The sequence below is a fragment of the Capsicum annuum genome, chromosome 8 (assembly GCF_002878395.1).
Source record: "Capsicum annuum cultivar UCD-10X-F1 chromosome 8, UCD10Xv1.1, whole genome shotgun sequence".
NCBI lineage: Eukaryota > Viridiplantae > Streptophyta > Magnoliopsida > Solanales > Solanaceae > Capsicum > Capsicum annuum.
This window is the reverse complement of record NC_061118.1, coordinates 151,348,577-151,366,101: the sequence shown is the minus strand read 5'-3', so window position 1 is coordinate 151,366,101 and position 17,525 is coordinate 151,348,577.

Here is a 17,525-nt window from a genome sequence, read left to right as displayed (position 1 = left end):
ATGTATGTATGTATGTATGTATAATAAAAATAATAATAAAGTGGACCCTTTTTTTTAAAAAAAAATTCACTCGCTTTTTTTTTTTGCCACGTCAGTTTTAGAGGTGAATTTAATTCACTTTAAAGTTATTAAGGGGGTACATAAACGAAAGTTAAGTTTAAGTGCTAAAGTGAGTTGAGAGGACAAGTTCGGGGGGAGGGGGGGGGGGGGGGGTTATGACTTTACTCTAACTAATATTAAAATACACCCTTAACATAAGAAGTAAAAAAACTTAGATATGATAGAGTCATGATCCTTAAAAGAAACGGAACAAAACAAAAAATTAAAAGTAATTCTGGAACATACCTAAATCCAGATCTAGAAAGTTAAAAAAAATCTAGCTAAAATTTTAAAGAAAAATTATCACAAGTCCACTACTTCAGGAATTTTCTCCTTCTTAATCACCTTCTTTGGCTTGTTACCATAAAGCTGATCAACATCATCAGTAACTTCTGATATAGATCCTCCATTTTTTGGTCTACCTCTCTTTGCAGTATAAATCTTGATAGGAGACATCTTCTCAGTATCATTTGAGGAATCTTAACACAAAAAGGAGAGTATGGAATAGTTATGTTAAAAATACTTAAATAATGAAATATCTGTTATAAAATTTTTATATAATTAAATAAAAGTTGAATACCTTGTTAGCGTCTGTGGCTTCTTCAACAACATTGATATGAGGTTCCTGTTTTTAGATATAAACAGATTTAAACACCCTTTTTATAGTAAAATTTACACTACTAACAATTAGTTTTTTATAGTAAAATTATACATACTGTGACTGCATTTTCTTTTGAAAATTTTTTGTACTGATTTATTAGTTCTTTGTCGTCATTGATCTTTGAAACTCCATAGACTCGATCACTTGATTCAATATTTTTTTGTTTAATATTCACTCTAAACACGATGATTCTATCAAGAAGAACATCCAGCTCGATCAGATAGGAACACTCATAAGGAAAATAAAAAATCTAATATGATATTAGTTGTATTAGTTGTAAGATACATAAAACAAAGTAAAAAAATATAATTTACCTCTAATGGACAGTCTTTTAATTCAGAAGTGGATTTTTCAATGAGTGTGATTTCTTCGTTATCCTAAAGCAACAAAGAGAAGACTCCAGCATCATCCATTACCTTAATTTGAACCCTATACCTGATGTCATATTTTGTTTAAATATAAAATTATTGATTAAATTTATAGCGTTAAGCAAATAATATTCAGGTCAAACCTATGAGTAGCTGTTTGATAATTTTGATGACATTTCTTGCAGTAAAATGTATTCTTAGCAACTTCATCAACACTCTTCTGGCACCCTGTGCATCCCAGGGATGACCAATTGTTCTTAAGTTCTAAGTTCACTACTTTTGCAACAATCCACAAATGTCCAACCTGTAAAAATGAAAAATAATCATGTATAAAAATTGTATCAAATTTAACAGTTTTATGTACTTTGTGTAGAAATTAATATAGAGAATATTTCACCTGCACGGAATCAAGCAACTATTTAACAGTTTTAAGTTGCACAGTACCAGCAACCAATTCTTCAGAAATAGAAAGACTAGGCTGAGAATTTGCTTGACTTAACATTTCAGGGGTAGCTTCAGTCACACTTCCTAATCTGCATTTTTTTTTATATTAGTGATGCACATAAATTTTATTTTAGTAACAACATAAATGTACTATAGTGTAAAAGAAACCTGAATTTGAAATCATTGGCTTGGGGAAGATATGAATTAATCCACAGTTTGAAGGAATTTCATGTGTTCTGTACAGAATATACCCCTGTAAATGTTAAGATAGTATTAGTGTATAATATTTTTTAACTAAAAATAGTATCTGAAGTGTAAGCTAGAATAGTGATAAACATTGAAATTTATTTATAATCTGCATAACAACAATGACAGGTTGATCAATCAAATTGTGCAAGTGGAGCATGATTTTATCAACAAAATCTCCCCAAAAAGTTATTGTAATTGTGCTTATTTTGCAGTAATAAACAAATATTAGAAATTAAGGCTTTAGAAAAATATTTAAACTTATTAATTGAATCACAATCTTACTCATAGTCTTCGATAACAACATTCAAAAATTGACTGGTCATACCATTTCGAAGCTGATGAGTTTGTTTTTCAGAATGACAAATAATTTGACCTATGATATCTGCAGGAAGATAGAAAATAATATGTAAATAGTAATATCTTGTAAATTAAAAAAATAATAAAAAGTAACATAGGAAAAAAAATTACCAAATAGTTGAGTGTCATCAATGCCAATATGATTTTTAAAATCCTTAAACAAATGAAAATAAAAAATATTTAAGCCAAAATCTGAATCTGTTGTCTCCAAAGCAATTGTCTTGGGTGTAAACTCTAGCTTAAAGTTATGTGAAGTAGTTTTGTAATGCATATTGTTAGGCTCAACAACGAAAGTATTCATAATATATAATCCCATTTCTTTTATTGCATTTTTTCTCCTTTGAAACGATGGACAACCGAACATGAATTTGTTGCATGAATTCTTTCTCCCTGCAAATAAATAAGTGAGAATATAAGTCAGAATTAATAAGTTAGTATTGATACAGAAAATAGTAAAATATAGAATAATTTTGAATACCTTTTCATCTTAAAGAATTAACTCAATTAACAGAAGAAAATTTGGTTTGTTTCTTGGTGTAGCGTGCAACATACGTACTACCCTTACCTTCAGGTTCCAGTCCATTTTGTTATCTGTCATTTGACTTATATAATCAACTCTTGTCATATTCTTTAATATGTATTTACAGAAAAGTTATGCTACAGGATTTGAGATAATTAAACATGTGTTGGATGTGTATTTATAGAAGACTGCTTATATTATAGTTGACTTGAAAATAGAGAATAAGATTTATTTATAAAAATATAATTTAATCAGAAAAAGTTATAGTTGCTTAGTATCTTTGTTGTGAAAATGATTGTGTGGGAGATTAGTGGGAAAAAATAAAAGGATGTGGGTAAGATGATAAATGTGGTTTTTTTTATGTAAAATTGAAATTGTATTAGAATAATATACAAACTGCTGAGTATGTTTTTTGTGAAAGTGATTGTGTGGGAGGTTAGTGGGAAAATAATAAAACGTGGATTAGAGGGAGTCTTAAGATTTGAAAAGAAGTGGGATACTGGGGGTTAATTCTCATATTGATATGATGGCTATTTAGGTATTTTGAGTAATATATTTGATTAAAAATTAAACTAACATCTTACAAATCAAAGCCTCCCGTGAGTTTTTTTATATCTCAATTCAAAAACATTGTCTTCTTTGCTTTTGTTTGAAACTTTTTATATAAGTTTATAGCTTTATTAATTTTTTTTCAATATGTTTATCTAAATAGTGTAATATGCGATTCTGATTTATTTTCTTATTTAATGTTTTTACTATGATTAAAATAATTTTATTTTTTTTATAATAGACTTTTCAGTCACAGTTGTTCTTATAAATTTTTTATTTATATTAGAAGATTATTAATTACTTAATAAAGAATTAAACAATTATTAAAATATGTAATTTACTATTAACATTTTGTAGAAATCGAAAACTTTGTTTGCTTTAAATATAGGAAAATAGAAATTTAGATATTGTAAAATTTATTTGTAAGATCCCGCAAAAATCATGTGTCAAAAATTCAGCTCCTTAAGCTCTTTAAAAGCTCCAACACTTAGAATATTTTAGCTAAGTGTTTAGGACTTAGTCTCATTTTAAGCCTCCAAACTTTGGGAATTTATTTGACGACCTTTTCGACCTCCGTTTTTCTATTTTCAAGTTGCATTACGATGGAGCAAGTCAGTAGTACATCTCGGATGAGTTTCGAAATTTTTGGAATAACGTAAGGGCATGTTTGGTTGCCCAAAATAGTAACTTAACGCGATAAGCACTCGGCGCCCTGGTAATCACCTTGCTCCAAGCGGCGTGGCGCCTTGCTAGTCCGGCGGACTAAGCAGGGTGGCGCCTTGCTAAGTCTAGTGGACTAGGCAGGGCGGCGCCTTGGGTATCGCCCTGGGCCAAAAGTCAGCATTCCAGCTCCGAACCTTCAAGGGCAAATGGGTTAATTTCCCACCCCTATATAAGTCTAAAACACGGGATTAAGCCCCATTTGAATCAAAATATAGTTACTTCTCTCAAAATCATCTCAAGAACAAGTTAGGATTTTCAATGGGGGATCCAATTTCAAGAAAGTTTCTCCGTCAATCTTCATAGAATCACGAACTAAAGTATGTCTAGTGTTCATTTGTGGATTTATTTCATCCATGAAGCTCAAGAATCTTATTTTAATTATAAACCTGTTTATGTTGTGGATTATTTATAATCATGTTAATGGTGTTGAAAGATTTCCAAGTTGGAATCTTTATGTGTTTTCCATGAAACTACGTTAGCATGCAAGTTGAAATCCATGAATTGGGTTGTTTATGATGTGTAATTTGATGATTTCACCTATTCCCTAAGTTGTGCATGTAAGGTGTTTGATAAAATGCCTAAGATGATAGAAATTGTATATTATAGCTCGATTGTGACCCAAATCATAAATGCATGCTTTACCCTTATGATCAAAATGACTTCTATGATATTGTTGTGCATTATGAATGCTTGATGGAATGATCGCTCATGAGACTTGTTGATTAAATTATGACATGTTGATATGAATTTCTAATCATGTATAAGATTATGATAACCATGTGCTTCATGAAATTCCTAACTTATGGCATTATGAATTGTGGACTTTAGTCCTATGATCAAGAAGTGGCATATCTTGTCAGTTTCATGCTATTGAGTTCTGGGGCTACTTGTACCCGACAATTTAGCTGTGTGCCTAGAGCCAGTGTCATGTTTTTACGCTACTCTCAGTCAAGCCATGATCCTTAGACTTCAGTCAGTCTCAAGACTCAGGAAATCTCAGTAATCATAGTAATCTCAATAATCTCATAAACTTAGTCAGTTAACAGAATTCAGTGATATTTCGTCAGTCCACGAAACTCAGTAAACTCCGTTCAGTTCAGTTTAATCATGCTCAATGTCTATTCAGATAGGAGTAGGATTCAGCACCGAGTGAACACAAGGGTAGGAACTCACCTACTAATTGAGGGTGTGATTCTTAGAAGAAATCCTTGCGTTATAGAATTACGTTGCCAGCGTAGGTTGAGACATCAAAACCTGCTAGATGAGGGTAGATGAGGTGGATTAACCTATTAGATGAGGGTCCCACCATTCTCATTATAGTACCTGATAGATAAGGTTCACTCACAGTTTATCCTTACCAGTGGTGCGGTATTGACACCCTTTCAATCAGGGTATAGATTGGAACCCAACTCAACTATAATAGCTCATTAGGGGCATGTCAGTTAGATGACTACCTCCCACTGTCACAGTCTCAGTCTCAGTCTTAGTAATAGAACTCAAATAGTTCTACAAAATTCAGGACTGTCAGATATAGTCAACTCAGCTTAGAATGGAACTCAGCTAGTTCCATCAGAATCATGACTTTTAGATACAGTCAGTCAGTTATCAGTTATGTTAGTTATTAGTAAACTCATGTTATCAGTATTCAAACTCAGTAATCATGTTATCACGATCTTAGTCACAGTTATTATGTATTTATGCATGTATTCTCACGTTCATGTTATTCAGTCAGTTAGTATTGTTCATGCATATGAACCCCATGCATTCAGCTAGCCTCACTTGCATACCAGTACATTCATACGTACTGACTCATACTTTTCTCTTGCGTATGGTGTTTTACTACCATAGGTTCAGAAGCACGAGATCCAGAGCATCAGTAGTATTCCAAATTTCAGCAGCCAGAGTTAGCAGTGAGTCCTCATCATTCGAGGATGATATTATTTGTTTATTTCATTCATTTAGTATTTAGACATTTTAGTAGATGGAGTTAATTGGGGACATGTCCTATCAACTCCTTATTCAGACATTAGAGGCTTTCAGACTATAGCATGTTCAGACAGTTTTATTCCAGTATTGGGTATTTCTATACCCCATTCAGACATTATTTTATCAGTTATGTTATAGTTTTGAACCTTATGGCGTGTTTCAGCCTACTATTTCTGCATTTTATGATGTTTATGCAGTGCTCAGTTACAAATATCAGTCATGGGTTAGCTATTGGTTCTTCGGGATTGTTAGCACCGTGTAGCATTTCGGGTACCAAATTCGGGACGTTACATTATCTATATGAAAAACTGCGTGAAAAATTATCTTGCAATTTGCTTGAAAATAGAAAATATGATCTAATTGTAAAATTAAAATTGTATTAAAAAAGGTTAGAAACTGCTAAGTATATTTGTTGTGGAAGTGATTGTGTGGTAGGTTAGTGGAAAACATGGGTATGAATATCATGTACTTATGTATAAAACGTTGTTATCTTTTTTATTTCTTAGTGCAATATTTTAAATAGTTGTTTTTATTTCCTCAACTAACTCTTGTTGCTTTGTAATATTAATTTATGTATTTATGTGGATAAACAAAAGGTAAATTTTGTGAGATGATGACTGGAAATTTGGAAATCTAAAGTGAATATAATATGACTTTTAAGTCACAATTATGTTTTTATAAAAATTTTCATTTATATTATAAGATTATTAATTAGTTAAAATATAATTAAACAATAATTGAAACATGTAATTTACTATTTACATTTTGTAGATAACAAAGACTTTCTTTGTTTTAAATATAATAGAGTAAGGAAATGGAGATGTAAGTATTAAAATATAAAAATTTAAACTCTTTAGTAGAGATTTCTGTGGAAATTGCTTGAAAATAGGAATGTAATTTTGCTTTAAAATAGAAATTGAATCTAAAAATTGTAAACTGTAAATAAAATGTATTGCTTTTTGTGGTTGTATGGGAGATTAGTGGAAAACGTGGGTGAGAAGAAGAAATGGGGAAGTGGGATTGATTAGTGGCGGTGGTTTCTTGAAGTCCTTTTTTTCGACAATTAGAAAAATAATAAATTGAACAATTGCTCATTTCAAATTTCAGATACTAATTTGTAACCACTTCTGGTTCATAAAAAATTATGGATATGGGATATTTATATTTTGTTTGATAAATATATTTAGGTTAGTTAAATTTGATTTTGATATTTTAATTGTTTTATCTTTTTTACTTTTAAAAATAAAAAAAATAATAAGTAGTTGTGTGGGATACGTGCCCCAGAAATGGGGACGGGAATTGTGACATGCATTAGGAGGTTTTGTTAGATTTTTTCCTTTTTGGATTTTCTTTATTTAAAAAAATAGATATTTGATTTATTAATATTGCAATCAAAATAAGAAAAAAAACACGGTTCCTTCCTTTTAAACTTTTCTTAATGCAGTTCAAAGTGAAAAATTTTAGGATTAAAAAAATTTAAGATATAAATTAAATATGTTAAGATATAAGTCTCTTAAATATGTTAAGATATAAAGTAAATTCAAATATGTTAAGATTTTCTTGCTAATTATAATAAAATATAGAAGATGTGGAAGATTAATGAAAAATATTTGCATAAAATCATAAAAGGATCACGAAAAAGTATTTAAATATATTAAGTCATTTTTTAAATTTAATGCTCATAAATATTTGATGCCTCTTTGTGTTGGTGTATGTATTTGATATCCTTTAGTTACAATTATGTATGATATAAGTAATTGTTGAAATTTTACTTCGATTATTAAAATAGACCGGTAAACATTTTCTTCTCATACTTAATGGGAGGGTATTAAAAGGCATGATCACAAACAAAACTTTTAATTAAAATAATGTAAACGTACAATCAAGCTTTAATAACAGTTTAACATGATAACTAAATGATAAATTTATATTACATATATAATCTTAAATTTACATAACATTAAATATTTTATGGTTGAACATTAAATATTTATTTTCTGCAATCTTTTATGATGAAAATAACTAATTGAACAGGGTAAAATTATTTCTCTGTATTTTTTAGGCAAACGTCATTTAAATTCATTGGTGAGCTAATATGTAGCATTTATGTTCACGGCGACGGTTCATAGATTTGGAGCGAATACGACATTGTTCATCAATTTGCTAAAGATGCGAATTTATTTTCGTAGCATAAATGGGTAACATTGCACAACTTCTGCTCCCATATCTGCAACAATATTTTGAAAAAATCAAATAATTGAAATAAAAATGCAAATTTGAAGAGAGGATAAGCCGTTGGTAGTTCATTAGATTGAAACATGTAAGTCGAGAATGAACCGTGTTTATGATTAAGAAGAAAATCATAACAGAGATAAGCCATGAGGATTATACAAATAAAACGCTAAACGTACCAATTATAATCTCCATATTTAAACGGAAATAATATCAATTATTCAGAAAGACCAAATACACGAATGTTATGTACTCGATAACTTAAAAGTGCTGCAATGAAAAACACATCTATCGTCATCATCATCCCCATAATTACTAATACTAAAGAGTATAATTGCATGTAGGGGAAGAGCTAAAAGAGGACACTGTACAAAAGATGATACGGTCGTAGCTTCAATCAATGATGTACTCCTTACAATGGCCCCGTGTTCAATACTACGCCATATAACCTTTCTCTAATAGAGAAAGAGTATGTATACCTTCTCTGCAAACAGTACGTAAAATTTCACAAAGATGACATGGATTGTTTTCTTTCTCAGCATCGGATGTCCTGCGCTTGGTTTCCTTGAGCAGAGAAGCCTTCCACCACTGTCAACCCTCTGACTCGACATTCAAGATTATTGGAAAGGAATATGTCGCCAACTGACCTGAATTATTAGCAAACTCTTTTACCTCACGAATAAGAATCAAAGAGTCATCAACGACACTAACCATGAAAAACTGTAGAATTTCATGCATTTCATTGTGGTTTTTGTCTTCAAGTGCTCAAGTTTGCAGTAAATCAAAATGGAATTTGAAATGTTGAGTCCTGATATTTTAATACTTTGAGATGTACAACAAAAAGTGTTTATAATGTAATAAAGTTCAAAATCATGAAACAACAAAGTATAGCAATATACCTAAAATTGTACTTTGAAACTTGGGAAGTCCTAATCAAGCAAGAGATGGAGAAAGATAGTAATCTATTATATTTTTGTAAATAAATATTTGTAGAGCACATGATTTTGATAATTTCTTGCAAAATTGATACTTTTTTTGGTAACAAGACGATATATTAGAAAACCTAAAATAGAGGTTTGTTACAAACTGCTGACTTGTTAGTCAGGTACAAAAATATGAGTATCAGCATTCTGATAATCAGTACACTGATTGATCTTCCTAGTAAACTCAGTTCCTAGAATGTCTGCCCATACATGTTTTTATGCATACATCGGAGGAACTGCCAAAAATTTAGTTGTGCCAAAAAGCTTCTTTGTCACTCCTTCTTTAGCTAGACAGTCTGCAACATAATTTTGCTTTTTAAAAACGTGGGTCACTGGTGGATGCCCCACCTTTCTCAGCAGGCACCTGCAAGATTCAAGAATAGGATTATAATGCATGTTTCCATCTTTTAACATATGAATTACCTCCGTTGAGTCTACATTTATCTCAATAGGGAAGAGATTATGGTTCTCCGCCAATTTGAGACCTTCAAGAAGTGCTAAAATCTCCATTTGGTTGTTGGTTGCGTTGGGAAAGCCCTTAACAAAGCCAATAATCCAATAACCATTGGGATTTCTAATACAACCTCCTATACCTGGATTTTCAAGGCACGCTCCATCAGTGTTGAGCTTGTAAGGGGTGTTCGTAGGGGGAAGCCAATGTACATGAATAGTGGCTTCCTGGTAAAGGGAAGAGGGTGAAGTCATAAGGTAAGAGTATTCAATAGTATTAGCATAGGCATTCTTGAAGAAAAGAGAAGCATTTAAGTTGTTAAACATGTTATCATTTCCGCACCTCCAGATTTCCCACAAGCAAAAAATGATTAGAGGTTGTGGGCCGATGTACTAATTCGCCATGTTGTTGCCAGCCCAGTCCCTAACAATTTCCAGGAAGTTATCACTGTTAAGGTTAGTAATGGAAGGAGTACTACAGTTTATCCTTTGGAAGAAAATATTCCCGAGTGAGATGGCTTTTGAGCAGCACCAGAAGATGTGGGGAATGTCTTCATTCTGGTCTGTGCAGAACTTACAAAAAAGTTTAATAGGCACAATCATACTACTAAGAGATGAGTTGCAGGGGAGCCTATCGTGATTTAGGAGACAAAGAAAATGTTTCATCTTGTTAGGGATTTTCAAGGACCAAATCCAATTGTAATCCTTATGACAAAGAGGAGTGTGAGTTGTGGAAGAGATTAGTTTGTAGGTACTTTTAGTGGTGAAAATCCCTTTTCCAGTTAGAGTCCAAATAGGATAATCATTCATGCCCAAGGTATCTGGGAAGAAGGTGTGTTGAATGGAGTGGGTAATAGACATCGGTAGCTGGAAGGGTAAGGAGGAAAAATCCCAAGAACCATTTTTTCATAAATTTTCAAGTCCAACATGTTATGAGGCATAGGTCCCTGAATAATAATGCTAAGGGGTTCACTATTGGGTAGCCATCTATCAGTCCAAAATTTTACCCTATCACCCTTGTGGATGATTTATATAGACGCCTTTGAACAGGTATCAAGACCCCTGATAATGTTCCTCCAAGTTCTAGAGGCACCCTAGGACTGGTTTATGGAGGTTCTGATAGGTCTGGAGAATTTATTTGTCAAGACTCTGGCCCAATGGGACTGAGGGTTTGAAGTGTATCTCCAACCTAAAGCTGTTAGGGAAGTAGCATTTTTGTGACTAGCTTGTTGGATACCAAGGCCACCAAGGTGCCTCGGTCTAGTGACCATTTCCCAGTTAACCATATATATTTTCCGCTTGCTATCGGTGGTGCCCCAAATGAAGTTTCGTTAGATTTTATCAATGTGCTTATGAACTCCAGCTGGGATTGCAATGTATTGCAATGAATGGTTAGGAATATTATTAAGAGTGGCATTGGTGAGGTTGGTTCTGCCAGCCTGGTTAAGCAATTTGGTTTTCCAACCTGAGAGCTTTGTTTTCATCCGATCTATGATGAACTGCAAGTCTGCTTTAGTGGGAGATCTATGGAAAATAGGAAACCCCAGATATTTCCCAAAGATGTTGCTGGTAGGAATGTCCAAAAGAGTGGAAATATTGTTAGTGACATCGCTAGAGCAATTTTTGGATAAGATTATCTTAGACTTAGTCCTATTGACCTTTTGACCTGAGAAAGAGCTAAAGATGTCAAGGGTCCTTTTGACAGTTTGATAGTTGGAAGTACGGCTCTGGTAAAAAGAGTTAGGTCACCAGTAAAGAAGAGATGAGACATACTGGGTCCTCCTCTACTGATAGAAATAGGGGTCAAGTTAAAGATATCTACATCATATTCAATCCTCCTAGATAGAAGTTTCATACAGAGGATGAAGATGTATGAAGATATGGGATCGCCTTGTTGTATTCCCCTAAAAGGAGTAAATAAGGGGGTTTTAGAACTATTAATAAGGACAGAGATAGAGGACGTGGAGATACAAGACATGATAAGCTTGGAGAGAAGGGGAGGGAATTTAAAGTAGGAAAGAACTTGTCTGATAAAAGACCATTCTATCCTATCAAAAGTTTTTTCAAGGTCGATTTTGAGAATTATGTTTCCTTTTGTTCCCTTCATTTTGGAAAAGTGATTCAGAAATTCCTGCACGATGATAGCATTGTCAAAAGCTCTTCGATTAGGCAGGAAGCTTGCTTGAGTTGGAGAAATAATTTTACTCAAGAAAGGCTTGATCCTATTGGCAATGATTTTTGTTATGATCTTGTATTGAGTGTTAGAGAGGCCGATAGGTCTGTAATTCTTAAGAGTAACAACATTCTGACACTTAGGGATAAGACAAAGATAAGTAGTGTTAACCTCTTTATCCATTGTAACCAGAGAGAAGACCTTGTTACAGAAGGAGATAAGCTGAGTGTGGGTAGAGTCCCAAAATTTCTAAGATAAAAGTGGATGAAGACCATCCGGTCCAGGTGCTTTTGTTGGTTTGAAGCTAAAGACATCTTTTCTTATTTCAGAAATAGTAGGAAGACTGTCTAACAGGGCGTAAGTAGTTGGAGGGATAGAACCACTAGAAGAAGGGTTAGTGAGACAATTCCTGGTAGAGCTGGAATGGTCAGTTGTGTAAAGGGATTTGTAGAAAGACGTGATAAAGTCGTCTATATCCCCCTAAGAGTACTTCTAGTTACCCAGGTCACCTTCAGGGCATTGTTATTATTCTTCCTTCTTCTGTTAAGAGTAGAAGTGTGATAAAAATCTAGTATTAGCATCACCTTAAGCAAGCCAATTAACCCTAGATTTGACTTTCCAGAATTCACATTCTCATCTGAGGATTTCCTTAAACTTTTTAGTCAAAGAATCCTCAAGATTATGGAGGAAAAACTAGTGAGATAGTGAGGGCTCTTTTGTAACCCAGCTAGTCTTGATAAAAGTTTTTTTCCTTAGAATGGATGTTACTAAAAACATGTTTATTCCAAGGAATAATAATGGACTGTAAGGAGTGAATAGAACTTGTAAGATCCTCACTATTTTGGAAGGCTTGATTTATCAAGTCAGGGAAGTCCGAGTGAGAGCACCACATGGGTTCCATTCTGAAAGGTTTATCCTTCGGTAGGAGGTCTTTATTCAACTGGATGAGGATAGGGTAGTGGTCATAATGGGTTCTACGGAGATGAGTAATGGAAGACTCCAGGAAGAGATGAAGCCATTGCACATTAGCTAGGCATCTGTCGAGTCTTTCAAGAATAAGATTATTTCGGTGGCGGTATCTTTTATTTGTCCAAGTGTATTTACTACCCTTGAAACCTAAATCAACTAATTTACAATGATTGACACAATTCCAGAACAAGTTGACTTTACTAGGCATTATGAGATTACCACCATTTTTTTCATGAGCTGTAAGAACTTCGTTAAAGTTACCTCCTACTATCCAGCTGGTGTCAGAATTACTAGCAATGGTTTTAACCATTAAGGAAAGTTGATCCCAAAGATATTTCCTAGTATTAACATGAAGACTGGCATACACAATACTAAGGAACCAAGAAAAAGGGGGAGAAGTTACCTTGATAGCAACATGAATGCTATGAGAAGTGATAGATATGTCAGTGATGTTGAACATATATTTTTTCCACATAAGGACCAGACCACCGAACATTCCAATAGTAGCAGATTAGATTAGATAGTCATAACCGAGGTCTTGAGTTAGTTGGTGGTGATCACTCATTCTAGTTTTAAGAAGAGCTAGCATGACAGGTTTATGGAGGCGTAACATATCATTGCAGTGGCATCGAAATTTAGCATTGTTTGGGCCTCTAGCATTTCATATTAATAGATTCATCATCAATTTGTTGTGAGGTGGAGAGTGGTGCACAATTACTGATTTCCCCTTGTCTTGAGAGTCCAGGGGTGACTATGGTAAATTGATATTGATCATGATTTTCAAGGGGTTTAGAGAGATCAGGAAGTCCCCCCTTGTCAGGATACTTGGGAACTTGATGTTCATTGTGAACTTGGTTAAGTTCCATGGAATCAAGATTATCCACATCTCATTTACTAATTCTGTGAATCTTAATCCTATTTGTTTGTCTAGAGTGGTTGCTTCTGTTATGGGGACTTTCATAGTTGTTAGAAGAGCTTCCATTTCTTGATTGTTTGCTTTTAGAATTTCCAGGGTTTTTCCTCTTTCCCGTATCTCTAGAGGGGGAACTTTGTCCTGAGGGTTTTCCACTTAAGAAGGAAAATTCTCTAGTGAAAGCAAGGGGGTCCATTCAGAAGCAATAGAGGATTTGGTGGTGGGAAAAAGGGGGGTCTGTGAGACTTGGTTTAATGTGGCTGATAGAGTTTCTGTTGATAGACTCTCCATTGGGTTTTGGTTGGCAGCTGTCAGCAGGGTGGTAATCCAGAGCCAGGCTTTTGTTTAGGGATTCCATGACCAACAGTGCTAGATACTCTAGATTTTGGAGTACCACTTGTATATGTCTTCCCTCTAATATCCCTTGGAAGGCGATCAACATATTTTGTAGACCCATTTCTAACCAAGAGGTTGGTGCATGGTCTAGATGTAGTGGCACTGAGACTAGAGCTATAGAGGGATGATTGAACTGGGAGGGTTCTGTAGAGTTCATATTGTGAGAAGATAGGTTTAGAGGGTGGAGAAGAAGTGAGTGAGTATTTATGAAAAGTCTTAGTGGCCACATACTCCTTTTCAAGAGGTATAGGCTGGTGATGATGAGAAGTGGAGCAGGAGGGATTTTCAGAGGCGTCAGTCTGTGCGAAGAGGCAGTTTGCCTGGTTGATTTGACCGGAGACGATTATATCACTCGGAGAGGTCAAGGTGTCAACATGATTAAGGGATTCAAATTTGTTAGTGGAGCACATATTGGACTTACTATTTTTATAAGAAGAAGATTGACCTTTTAAGAAATTGGTTTGGGCCTTACCCGGTTGGATATTCATTCCCATAGGCTTTGCACCCTTTTGTTGGGCCTAATTGGTTTTTCCTTGTTGAGAGTTTGGGCCCTGGGATTCATAAATGGGCCTCTTTTCATTTCTTGCCGAATTAGGCCTGTCCAAATTAAGGTGGTCCAAATTCGAGGTATTTTTCTCCTTACCCGAAGCACTAGGCGTATCGACGCTTGTCGGAGGATATGAATTCGGATGGGGTTTATTAAGAAACTTACCTGATTTGTAGTCGAATGATTTCGTCTTAACATTAGACTTGTTGAGCTGTGTCGTACCTGATGCTGAGGCCTTCCCCTTTTTTGATGCTTTAGTACCTTGTTTACCAAAGGATACGGTTTGCCATTCCGTTGCTACCTGCTGGGAAGGAGGGGACTTCGTTTTGCCTGTATTTTGATGGTAGTCTTCTCCAACGTGTTGAATGTATTGACATGTTCTAATAGTATGGCCCAATCGACCACAGTTAGTGCACAAGATGACTTCTCCTTCGTAGCAGATCGATTGCTCGTGATGCCCAATCATAACACTCGTGCGAACAAGTTTCTCCATTTGGATCTGGACGCAGATACGAGTGTACCGGCCTCGTAGTGTCGAGGAGGTACATGCATCTATTTTCAGCAGACATCCAATTTTTTTCCCAATTTTTTCAAGTATATTCTTGTCATAAAATTCTATTGGTAAGGACGGTAACCTGATCCAGATTGCTGTAGAAGCAATTTTTGACTGGCAAGGCATAAAGTTTGGCTCCCACTCCCTTATAAAGATGTATGAGACTGCCACGAACCATGGGCCTTCCAATAGAATCTTTTTTCTGGATTTCTTTAAGTGCTAATTTTACCGTGTAATAATCCTCACCAAGATCGATAAAAACAACACTCTCTTGGAGTTTCCATAGATCCGTCAATTTTGAATGAAGATACTGGTGGTTCAGCCTCCTTCCAACACATTTCAAGCTAACAGATCTTTTCCAAGGGCTGTAGAGCCTTTGCTTGTCTTCATCAGTGAGCTGAATAGGATCTCTATCATAGTCAACAGTGAATGTTTCCAAGTTTTCGAAGTTTAATGGGGCTTCGACATTTCCAAGATTGAGACCAGAATGTTCTTCAGGTACTTCTTTGTAGACATTTTCTTTGGGGGGTCCTCCTCCATAGAGGCTGGGGTTAGGTCTGGCGGATCCGGTGGAGGTGTCGGTGGCGGTGGGTCTGGATTACACAGGGCAACAATCATTATCGACATTGGGAATTTTTGGGGATTTTTAGAGAGAAGAGTCATTCTCTCTCTTATATGTATGTAATCATGCAGTGTATGAATATGATAAAATTGATACTAACACATGTAGACACGTGATTTCGTCCTCTTAAAGTTTAATTTTATTCACTTTTACCCATTTTTATTTTATCCTACCGTGTACCCTCATCCATGTTATTATACCCTCACAAAATACAAAAAAATAACAAACCTTGTCTTATCTTAATATTCTAACAACCCATCCAACTAAAAATTGACAACACATCCTAACCCCTACCCTACGTAACCACCCCTCCCCCACATTTCTTTGACACAAGGAAAAGAGTATATAGACTCCATCTTTTCCATTTTCAGAGGGGGGGGGGGGACGAGATCCAAAAAAAAGGGGAGAAAAAGAAAAAAAAATCATCATCATCTTCACCAAATTGACACCTCCATTGAAGCTCTCACACACACACTGATACACCAATATTCACACATACGCAGAATACTCAGGAGTGAGAGGGACAGATCGAGAGAGAGATCTGTGCGTGAGGGAGAGAGATCGGAGAGCCAGATCGAGAGAGTGTTAGGTAGAGAAAAAAGATGCGAGGGAGATAGCAGAAAGGGGGTACGGGTAATCTCAAAACGAGTCGATTCCACTGAAAATTAGAGTTGTCGCGGTTGAGCTACTGTTCGGGCGAGGATCAGCTTTTTCCGGCGAGTTCTTAGCTGGAATCGGAGAGCCAGATCGAGAGAGTGTTAGGTAGAGAAAAGAGATGCGAGAGAGATAGCAGAAAGAGGGTACGGGTAATCTCAAAACGAGTCGATTCCACTGAAAATTGGAGTTGTCGTGCTTGAGCTACTGTTTTGGCGAGGCTCAGCTTTTTCCGGTGAGTTCTTAGCCGGAATCGGATATTTTGGGTCAGACTCAGGCGCTGCAGAATCGGGCTCTGGGGAATTCATTGGTTTTTATTCCTTTTTGGGGTTTAGTATTTCACGCGTCTCAACCAATTTTTGGTCTTGAATTCCTCAATATCGGAGTTGGAGTTCATCACTGTTAAGGTTTCTATTCGAGGTTTCGAGTGCGGATTTCCTTAACACATATTATCACGAAGTCATTTCTTCGAAGGTCCATTTCTAATCCTTGCCCCTTTTGATTTTCTTGTTATGGTATTTAGTAGGTGGATGTTGTGATAGTGCATTGTTTGTTGATTGGACATTTTGGTGATTGGTGCTGCCTTATCTGAATAAGTAGTCGTTGTTATGAAATCAATTATGATATAGATGGATAATTGTGCTCGTGTTTCAAAAATTGTCATGTATGAATATGGGGGGATTGGAATTGCAAACTAATGAAGTAATGTGAATTGTTTGGTTGGACCTGAAATTGAAAATTGACGAAAAGTTTAGATTTGGATTAATTTCGATTTATTGTTGATATGAAATGTGATAGAATTATGTCTTTAGTCGAGAATGGATATGCAAATGGTAGGTTCGGGTAGGCAAATTTAGGCATGGTGGATTGATGACATGTTTGAAATATATGTTGGAATGGTTTTGTTTTGTCGCATTTAATTCAGTTGTATAATTTGGCCGGGGAATGCCCCGAAGTATCTGTATATATTTATTCCCCGGGGAATACCCCGAGGTATCATGTACCCGGAGGACGTTTGTGATGAAGGCCCGAGGCGTTGGGTAGAACATTAGTTTAGAATTAATTTAGCATAGGTTT